The sequence below is a fragment of the Tribolium madens genome, unplaced genomic scaffold (genome assembly GCF_015345945.1).
Source record: "Tribolium madens isolate multiple individuals breed KSU strain unplaced genomic scaffold, Tmad_KSU_1.1 Scaffold_97;HRSCAF=244;Tcas5.2_LG3a, whole genome shotgun sequence".
Lineage (NCBI taxonomy): Eukaryota > Metazoa > Arthropoda > Insecta > Coleoptera > Tenebrionidae > Tribolium > Tribolium madens.
Window position 1 is genome coordinate 758,087 of NW_025401069.1, and position 10,323 is coordinate 768,409.

The window sequence follows — 10,323 nt, forward strand, 5'->3', positions numbered from 1 at the left end:
GAAAAAACGTTTTTTTTTTATTTTTTTACATAGGCATGATCTTTTATGTTTATTTGACTTTAGTTATTATTAATTTTTTCATTACAAATTATCAATTTTTAATATTTTAGTACTAACGTTAGGGTAAAATTTATATGCACGTATTGCTGGTTGCATACGCAAAGATATAGGGGTGGAATTCTCTAATAAAAGGAATGTTACAAATAAGTACACTGTTGACTTTTATTTTAAGTGTTATTGGAACTTAAAATAATAAAAGTATTATTTTTCTTTTTCTTTATAACTATAATCATTTTCAATAAAAATATTGTTTAATTTATCATTTAAACTTTAAAGCAAAGGGCATTGTTCTTCTTATGCATTATTATTATTACTTATTAATTTATAGAAAATAAATCAATGAATTATTTATTATTTAATTTACTGATTTTTTTTTCTGTGTTAGTACCTACTTATTCTCAAGTCTTTATTTTCCTATAATTTTTTAACTAATGCATTTTTTCTCCTTTTTGAGAATTATGATATTAAAAAATATTACAACAAATCTTCACGCAGAAATAATGAGTGTTTATTTTATGAATTTGGTGTCAAAGTTAGCTATGAAAGTTTAATTGTAAACGAACCATCAAACTGAAAGTCATTTATTTGACATTTAACACTTCACTGGTTATATTAAAAATTGTGGTTCGTTCACAACAAACTCATAGTTACCACCAACTAAGACGCCAAATTTAAAAACATCAGTTATTTAGTTGTCTTTTTACCAACTAACGAAAGGTTTTTTTTTTAATGTACAGGGTGTCCCACCTAAAACTTTCGGATTTAATATCTCTAATTTTCGTCAACGAATTTTAACAAAATTTAAAATGTACAGTATTTAGTAGGATATGATTTTAACATGTCTTTTAATAATGCTAAATTACTTAAAATTTATATCAAATTGTTAATCGCTAATAAACAATGCCAAAGCAAAAATATATCTTAGAAATTAACCTCTTTATCTCCCCCACCCCTTTATTCGCGCTTGGAAAGAAGTCCCACTTACAAAAAAAAAGAATACAATTGTGTTAAAACTAGCTGAAAACGCAAAAACATGAGCAGCCATGAGACATCCTGTATAAAATAAAATCTTGAAAAGAGATTTTTACTACAATAATACCGTGCGATAAAAAAAAATAAATTAGAGTAGGCGTTGATTAAATTATACAGTTGGCAACACATTGGCTGGGAATATGGGCTGGAAATTTTCCACTCAAACAGAAAGTGAAAATTACCATTCACCGTTTTCGTCTTGTACAACAATAAAAATTTTCTGTTCAAAAGTGAACATTATTTCATTCAAAAGGAATAAAACGCAAACTTGTCAAAGTTTCCGCTGACATTTGATGTCAAAAATCAAGATCGCCGCCATCTGAAGGACATTAATCACCAAAATAAATCTAATTTTTTATTTTTTTTGGATCGCACGGTTGAACGTATAACTACTGTTTATTATTATTATTACTAAGTCAAGAAAATGATGTTAAACGAAATTTAACAAAAGTAGTACAAATGACTCTAGGGAGCAGAAGTCTTCACAACACTTTTATAACATATCAGAAAATTAAAGAAATTGCTCAATTTATTTAAGAACGACATAAGTTAAAAATCACAGTTTGTAAAAACAAAGAGTTAAAGATTTTATATTAATTGTCTTGGTGGTGATTATTATTATTTAGTGCAACCATATAAAATACTAAATACTTATAGTGTTTTTGAAATAAATAAGTGTTATAATTAACTGTAAAAGACGTTATTTTTAAAAGATTTGGTATCTAATAATACTTTAAAAATAAGAATTTTTATCTTTATTATATGGTGAAATCTTTGATTAATTTGCAAATATTTAGAATTAAAAAAGTTTACATTAAACAGAATTTTTTTTATTGAACGTGCCTCTTTTCCACGTCTTTTAAGAAAATACAAAAACAAATTGCAATTTCTGTATTTTGATTGGCTTCCGCATCTCTGTCGATGAGAAGGAAATTCAAAGACAAGAAGGGTTTGACAGTTTCGATATAATTTTCCTTGGATATATTTATAGTGCGAACATAAGACCCCTTAGATATTTACTAAAGTAATTTCCTATAACAAATATATGCGACAGGGCAACAGTAAACAGTGCTTTTACATGTCCGGTCAGTTACAAGCCGCCCTGTACGGGAAACAATGAATCAACATGTTCTTTTGCTTAAGACATGACTACGATATGGACACAAATCATTCTGCCAACGTAATTTATTTCAAAGCCCCAATACTCTGCTCTGCTCCTAAAAATGGAAATAGAACTGTGTGATGTATTACCGAGGTATGAAATTTAAATGAACAATCTACTACATATTTATCTTGTAACTAAAATAATATTTCGAAGCTTTTTGCCTCTTAATTAAAAACACTCTCTCGGCCACGCGGCTAATTAGGAGCCGCTTTTGTTCTTTTTATAATCTCGCGTTTTTAATAGTTACATTTTGGTTCAATTGGCAGGGTGCGGACACTTCATTCTAATGAGAATTTCTAAAGAATTCGAGTTGGAAACGCGTGCCGGAAAGCTGGGGATGAGGGATTATACTATAAACGAGTTTTTAATGTTTGAAGATAACAGATTCGGATTTTTACTGTTTGCAAGGGAACCAAGAACTAATTAACATTTTTTATTATCGAAAGCACACTTTAATTAGCTCAAATAATCGATTAATTATTTAGCAAAGTTAAAAAAATATCAGAGCAATTTTAAGTTTTCTAGTGTCCAGTGATTCCAAAATCAAGTTGGCAACATTGATGGATTCAGACGCAAAAAATTACACTATGATTTCATATCTTCTTCCACTACTTTGTTGAGTGTTGCCAACTCAGTTTCAAAAAAACTGAACACCCTGACCTTAAATTTAATTAAAAGCCTGGTATTTTCTTCTTATAGTTATTTATTCGATGAGTTTGAGTGTAAATCGGACGCTTTATTTCACGAGAGGATTATTAAACCACAAGTGGTTTATTATCCACGAGGGGGAATAAATGAACCGATTTATATGAAAGCGAGTTAAATACAACATTTTATTCTTCGAATTAGACTCAACAAGGCTTAAAATTGATTTAAATCTGTCAAAAATAATCTGACGTTTCGTATTGAGAAATACCAAACAGTTGTCAAAACTTCCTTACTCGGGAAATTTTGACAGTGTTGAAAAACAAAAAAAAATAATAAAATAACTCTTTTCCATTCTGTGAGAAATTCATTTTTGGATGCAACAATTCTGGTTCAATAATTCCTAAACTTTTAACATGTCTGGTAAGAGAGACTGGTGAGTAGACAAAATATCGTCCAAATTTTTAAAATCTTTCTCTGAGACGCAACAAGAGAGAAAATAGCCTTAAATCCAGAATTGGTGTTGTTAATCTTCCGGTTTGCCAGTCGAGGATTGCGACTTTCAAGGACTGCTTGAATTCAATTCACTTAAACTTAATTAAAATTAACTAAATAATTACCAATGCTTACTTCAAACACCTACACTCAGAAAATTAGAAAATGTTGTGTCCATAAAACAATCCTCATTATTTGAGTCCTCTTACCTAATCGCAATAATATAAATGATTTTTCATTCATCCTCAACATTTCTTTTAAGTAAATTTTCTCAACATAATAATAGTTATTATAATTAAACGTGTGTAAAGTGTGTTATACGGTATGTTCCCGGGTTAAATTTATAAGGTAAAAAAAATATCTTTGATTTTACGCCAAAGCTTTAAAGAAAGACATTTTTTGCTTCACCTGAAACAAGCAAATCTGTAATTAAAACGTCATTATTCTGTCTCAGTGGAAAGAAAAGTAAATTTCCTCTTCATTTTGGGCTTTTCCTTTGATTAGTCCCATCACAATAGCGAATTTATTTTTTTGACAAAAATGTAACTTTGGCAATTAATTAATTATTGTAACTGGTACTACCATCAAAACAACTTAATTCTGCAAAGATTTGTTGCTCTGATTATAGCTGAATATTAATTGCATTTCAACACTTTTACTTGGGAATTACTGTTTCTACGAATCGTGAATTACGTTTTGAAAAATTTGGTTTGCGGAATATCCGCAATTCGAAATTATACGATGGCCTCCTCACTCACCTGATCTAAACCCAATAGAAAATTTATGGGGCAATATAGTTCGCGAATGGCGAAAATTTAAACCCAACGTTCGCAAACGAAATTTAAAAGAATTGGTTTATAACTGCGGTTAGTTAGGAGGACCCAAATAATCATAATCGGTTTATAGACACAATATTTTAGTATTTTCTGTGTGTACATAAATTAATATTTCAACTATCTCCATGCAAAATCACTTTTAATCTTTCAAACCCCCAAAATAAATAAAGCATTATTTTCGAAATTTTTTTACTTTCCGAGAATTTTCTCATCGATTTCTCCTTGACCTTGAAGTTTTAGTTAATTTCTGGAATTTTTTCGGTTGTTTTTTTCTCATGACCACAAAAAGTGCGAAATTTATCATACTCTGGGGCTACCAAATGGATCAATTTTCTTGTCAAAGGCTTTTTTTCGGCCATCCACAATTTATATCCACTTTTCGTCAAATTTTCTAAAATTATCACTTCCAAATCATCACCGTTAAACAAACCGTAACATTTTGTTTACAAAACGAAGAGTTTTTCATCATAGTTGTGGTCTTTTTGTAATTGAAGAAAAGTCGCCTGGAGCTTTTCATACATGAAAAGTTCATTCAAAAACCATTTTTTCAACAAAGACATTTCACGAAGGGCTTTCGAGGGTTTGCTGCACTTAAGAACGAGGTTGTAATGTTTTCCAGTCGTGTTCACTTCCACGAAAACTATGTCGCCTATGTGATCGTCACTTTTTTCTAAATGTCCTAAGATTTTCACAGACATATCAGTCGCATTTTATTTTTGCAAAGCTGGTGTTAGCCACGATTTTACTTCATCTGCAAGCGCAACATTTGTCATTTTATTGAAATTTACATTTGTACTAGCTAAGAGCGGATGTACAAAAATGTCTTGAGAGAGTGTGAGAAAATGACAAAAACAAATACAAAGTGTACAGGGTGCTGCATTTTGGATGTCTGAATAGGTAGGGAATCTCCGAAACTAAGATGTTTAGCCAAAAACGAGTGATACATTCTGGGGCTCATTTTTTGAGAAAATAATATTGGTTAAAACCGCATCCCGCTATCTATCGTCTTTGGTTTTCGACTTACAGAAAAAAAAAATATATTTTTAGATAAGAAAAAAAACAAGCTTTTTAAAAATGACATAGCCATCTATGATTCCCATTTAAAAAAATACAAGTTTATTTTATTACGGTTAAACAAACAACTGAAAAAAATTGTTAACTACATTATTAAATTCTCCGTAAAAAAGTGCCTGTATAATGTCTTTATTTCAAATCTGTGTCTTCTATAATAACAATGATATGAATTTTTTAGATTTCGCTAAAATGTCAATTTTTGTCTATAGGTCGAAAACAAAAAACGATAGCGGGATGCGGTTTTAACCAATATTTTAACCAATACTTTAATATTTTAATTATTTTTATTTTAACCAATATTTTAATTTTTATTATGTCCTCAAAAAATGAGCCCCATAATGTATTACTCGTTTTTGGCTAAACCTCTTAGTTTCGGAGATTCCCTATTCGAACATCCAAAATGCAGCACTCTGAACATTTTTAAAGTTTAATAATTAGTAATAAAATAATCAATAAACAGAAAAAATATAGTTAACATACCTACAGGGTGATTTTTTTAAAACGAGCTACCTTAAATACTCCAGAAAAATATACAAAATTAGAAAATCCTAAAAATTTCGAAAGTTGTAGCATCAAACTCCTTTCTAATACAAACAGCCTCTTCAAAATTTTAAATGGCACCTTCGTGATGCCTAAAATTAAAGGTGTTTTGACCAGGAATTCGACTGTGTGTTTTGTTTGAGTTTTGTGTATTTTTTATTCACGTACGCTGAATAAGATCTAGCCAGCTGACCATTTTGAACACTTTCTACAGTTTTTTTGTGTATTGTTTACGGAGTGCCGCATTTTCATAACAGAAAATGACACTTTAGTTTTAGTTTAAAAATAAGCCTTGAACTTTGTTTTGTGCATTTTATAATAAATATACAGGATGTTCCGTCTAAACCCCACTTTAGAAGGATTGGGAGTTGCAATAATAATTTGAAAATTGGTACATAGCCATAAACCAGTAAGTCCTTCTAAATGAAAATATTGTCAAGATGGCGGCACTTCCGGTTATACCGGAAGTCGGTCTCAATTTTGTTATTTTAAATGGAAAGCTATATTTTTTACTGCGTTTTTGGATTAATCGGGTTATTTTAAGGGAATTTTCATCAGCTTTCCCTATACCTAAATTTAGCCGTTTTTGAAATATTTGGAGTTTTTCAAAAAATTTTGGATTGCACCTTCCACTTAAAAAACCGGTAACTCTGCTATTTTTTAAAATTTTGAATTCGTTTTTTTGGCGTTTGAAAGAGAAAGTTTAGATCTTTCTTTCGGTGTTTTCAAATTTTGAAAAAAAAATTAACAAACCATAAAATTTTAAGGTTACTTTTGTAATATTTCAAATACCCTTAACTCAATTTTTTCTAATGAAATACCCCAATTTTTATTTTACTAAATGGAGGATAATTTAATTCTGCATCGATCTGTATTAAATTCCCTATACCTAAATTTAATAATTTTTAAATTATGGTGACTTTTTGTTAAGACTGCCGAAAATCTGTTATTAGCCACATTCGTTTTCGTATTGTTTGCTATGGAAATAAAAAATGTCAAAATTGTTTCTCAATAAATGTCGACAGTGACTTATTATTTGACAAATAGTGCCAAAATATGGAGAGTCAAAGCTACTCAAACTTAGATTTAATTAATTTATTTTGTATTTATGGAGAGTGTAACAAAATTATGATATCGTTCATTAAACAAAAATAAACTTTTCTCACTTGTTAGCTTTAAATAATGATTGCATGGTAGAACCTATCAATAATAATTAAGTTTGCATAACTTTGATTCTCCATATTTTGGCACTATTTGGCAAATAATAAGTCACTGTCGACGTTTACTGAGAAACAATTTTGACTTTTTTATTTCCATAGCAAACTATGTAAAAACGGATATGGCTAGTAATAAATTTTCTGTAGTATTAANAAAAGTTCATAACTTGAAAATTATTAAAGTTAGGTATAGGGAATGTTAATACAGATCAATGCACAATTAAATTCTCTTCTATTTAGTAAAATAAAAATTGGGGTATTTCATTTGAAAAAATTGAGTTATGAGTATTTGAATTATTACAAAAGTAACCTTAAAATTTTGGGATATGTTTTTTTTTTCAAAATTTGAAAACACCAGAAAAAGGATCTAAGCTTTCTCTTTCAAACGCCAAAAAAACAAATTTAAAATCTTAAAAAATGGCAGAGTTACCGGTTTTTAAAGTGGAAGGTGCAAATCCAAAATTTTTTGAAAAACTCCAAATATTTCAAAAACGGCTAAATTTAGGTATAAAGAAAGCTGATGAAAACTCCCTTAAAATAACCCGATTAATCCAAAAACGCAGTAAAAAATATACCTTTCCATTTAAAATAAGAAAGTTGAGACCGACTTCCGGTATAACCCGAAGTGCTGCCATCTTGAAAATATTTTCATTTAGGAGGACGTAATGGTTTATGGCTATGTACCAATTTTCAAATAAATACAATTATTCCAACTCCCAATACTTCTAATGTGGGATTTAGACGGAACATCCTGTATAATACATCAGTATTACCAGAAATTAAGCAGCATGTAACCTTATAAAAAATATTCGATGCTCAAAAAAAATACACAACCAAATTCCTGGTCAAAATACATTTCATTTGGGGTATCGCAAAGGAGGTGGTGTCGTTTAAAATTTTGATCTAAAAAAGAAGTTTGAAAAAATTGCAGAAATATCCTTGTATTTCTGAAAAATCGTTGGAGTTTTTTATTAATTCCGTTCATCTCACGCTGTTCTGTGGTCCGTTATCTCGTTAAACGTCAGAGATATGTATAGTAGAGCGCCGCCATCGACGTATTCGAAAGTAAAACTCATTGTCGGCCTCGAATATAATCTAAATCAGATCAGTAGCGGCAGTAGCGAGAGTTGAGCCCCCACAATGATCATGTAGGGGCGGTTTTGATAGGTCTCTCCTGCGACTCGGTATTGTTGTTGTATATGATGTACGGCGCGGCGGCAGCACGGGCCGAAACTCGTCGCAGGAGCAGTTTATGTATGTATTCCAGCTAGCAGTGCGTGGAGCGTCAGTCAATTGTCATCGGGCCGGAAGTTGCATTGTGCATTCTCTGCCGGAAACGAGCGCCATGCAGCCAGGATTCAAATACCAGCTCCGAGGCGACCTATGATAGGGAGAATGCGTAGCTACAGCTTGCTGCTGATTCTGACACGAAGGAAAATGGCGACGAAACGAGTTTACAGAAGCTAATGTTGGGCAGGATTTTAATTATTATAAAAGCATTTAAGTTATTTAAGTTATAGGACAACACGAGTCTAAAATTTGGACAAATCATAATCATGATGATAAATAATAATGAGCAAAATATATACAGGGTCTGCCAGAACTCGCGCCTCAGAGAAAAATGCCATATAAGGTAAAATACCAGGAACATGGAAAAAAATGAAAAAAATTTTATCTAAAAATATTTCGAAGTTATGAGAGTTTAAATTTTGCACTTTGACTCTATTCATTTCTGTTGGAAAAATAATTTTTTAAGTTTTTTGCTACAGGCTATTAGAAGAGGAAACAAGGAAGCTGTATCCTAAATTGTAACTCTGTACAAGATATCATTAAATAGACATAAAAAATATCAAATGTCAAAAAATAAATGTTAAAATTTTTTAACAGATAGAATTTTTTAAACATTTTTTCCATGTTCCTGGTATCTTAGCGAGTTCATCCTGTACCGGAAATTCACCCAATTTTCAACATAAATATACATATAGTACCTATAGGCTGTCTCACGTAAGATTTGCGGGTCTAATATCTCTGTTATATTATTATCCCAACGGATTTTTATAAAATTTAAAATGTAGACAACTTCTAAAGTGGAGATTCAATTAGTATTATGTAATAAAATTACCGCAATATAAAAAAATAATAATCACATTATTTTCAATTTAAAAATCAGCGAAAATATTATTACATATATTGTACAGGGTGCTGCATTTTGAATGTCCGAATAGGGAATCTCCGAAATTAAGAGGTTTAGCCAAATACGAGTGATACGTTATGGGGCTTATCTTTTGAGAAAATAATATTGGTTACAACCGCATCCCGCTATCGTCTTTTGTTTTCGACTTATAGACAAAAGTTGACATTTTGGCGAAATCTAAAAAAAATTATATCTTCATTATTATAGAAGATACGGATTTGAAATAAAGACTTTATAGGGGCACTTTTTTACGTAGAATTTAATAATGGAGTTAACAATTTTTTTCAGTTGTTTGTTTAGGCGTAATAAAATAAACTTGTATTTTTTTAAATGGGAATCATAGATGGCTATGTCATTTTTAAAAAGCCTGTTTTTTTCTTATCTAAAAATATATATATTTGTAACAAATTATTATAATACATTTTTAGCAAAAAATTATCTTTGATTTTTGTTCGCAGTTGGCCATGAAAAAATGTTGCATCTTCAACTAAAAGGATTTAAACTATATTATTCAACCAGTGTCACTAATGAAAGAGTTTTCTAAGTACTAAGTGACGAAAAAGATGCAAAATAAATTGTAAATCAACTTATTGGCGACTAATAACATTTCTTTGTTTTTAAACAAGCTAACGTTACCATTGCAACTTCTAGTGATACATAGAGTGTTGTAAAAAAAAAACGCTTTAATTCTTCAATAAAATATATTTTATATGACACAAAAATGACGATATGGCTATTCAAATACCCAAATTCCGTCTATGTGAAACGTTATCCTACCTCCATTAGATCATCAAAAAAAATGTTTTTTGTAATTGTGTTGACTGTTGACACACTTGTTTTTCCTATTTTTTGATTTTTTAAAAAATATGTAATGAGGCGCTCGGATATTTGTTCAATGCTTCTACCGTATCATATTTTTTTAAATCTTTATAATTTTATCTATTTTTTCATCTATTTTACAGTTCACAAAAATATGTATAATATGTATAATATGTATAATATGTATAATATGTATAATATGTATAATATGTATAATATGTATAATATGTATAATATGTATAATAT

The 10,323-nt window shown here is 29.9% G+C and overlaps 1 pseudogene; it reads right to left on the reverse strand.

Annotated features, from left to right (window-relative positions):
- Positions 1–4,346: 4,346 nt before the first annotated feature.
- On the reverse strand, positions 4,347–5,006 carry LOC123014785 (annotated as a pseudogene).
- Between the last annotated feature and the right edge of the window lie 5,317 nt (positions 5,007–10,323).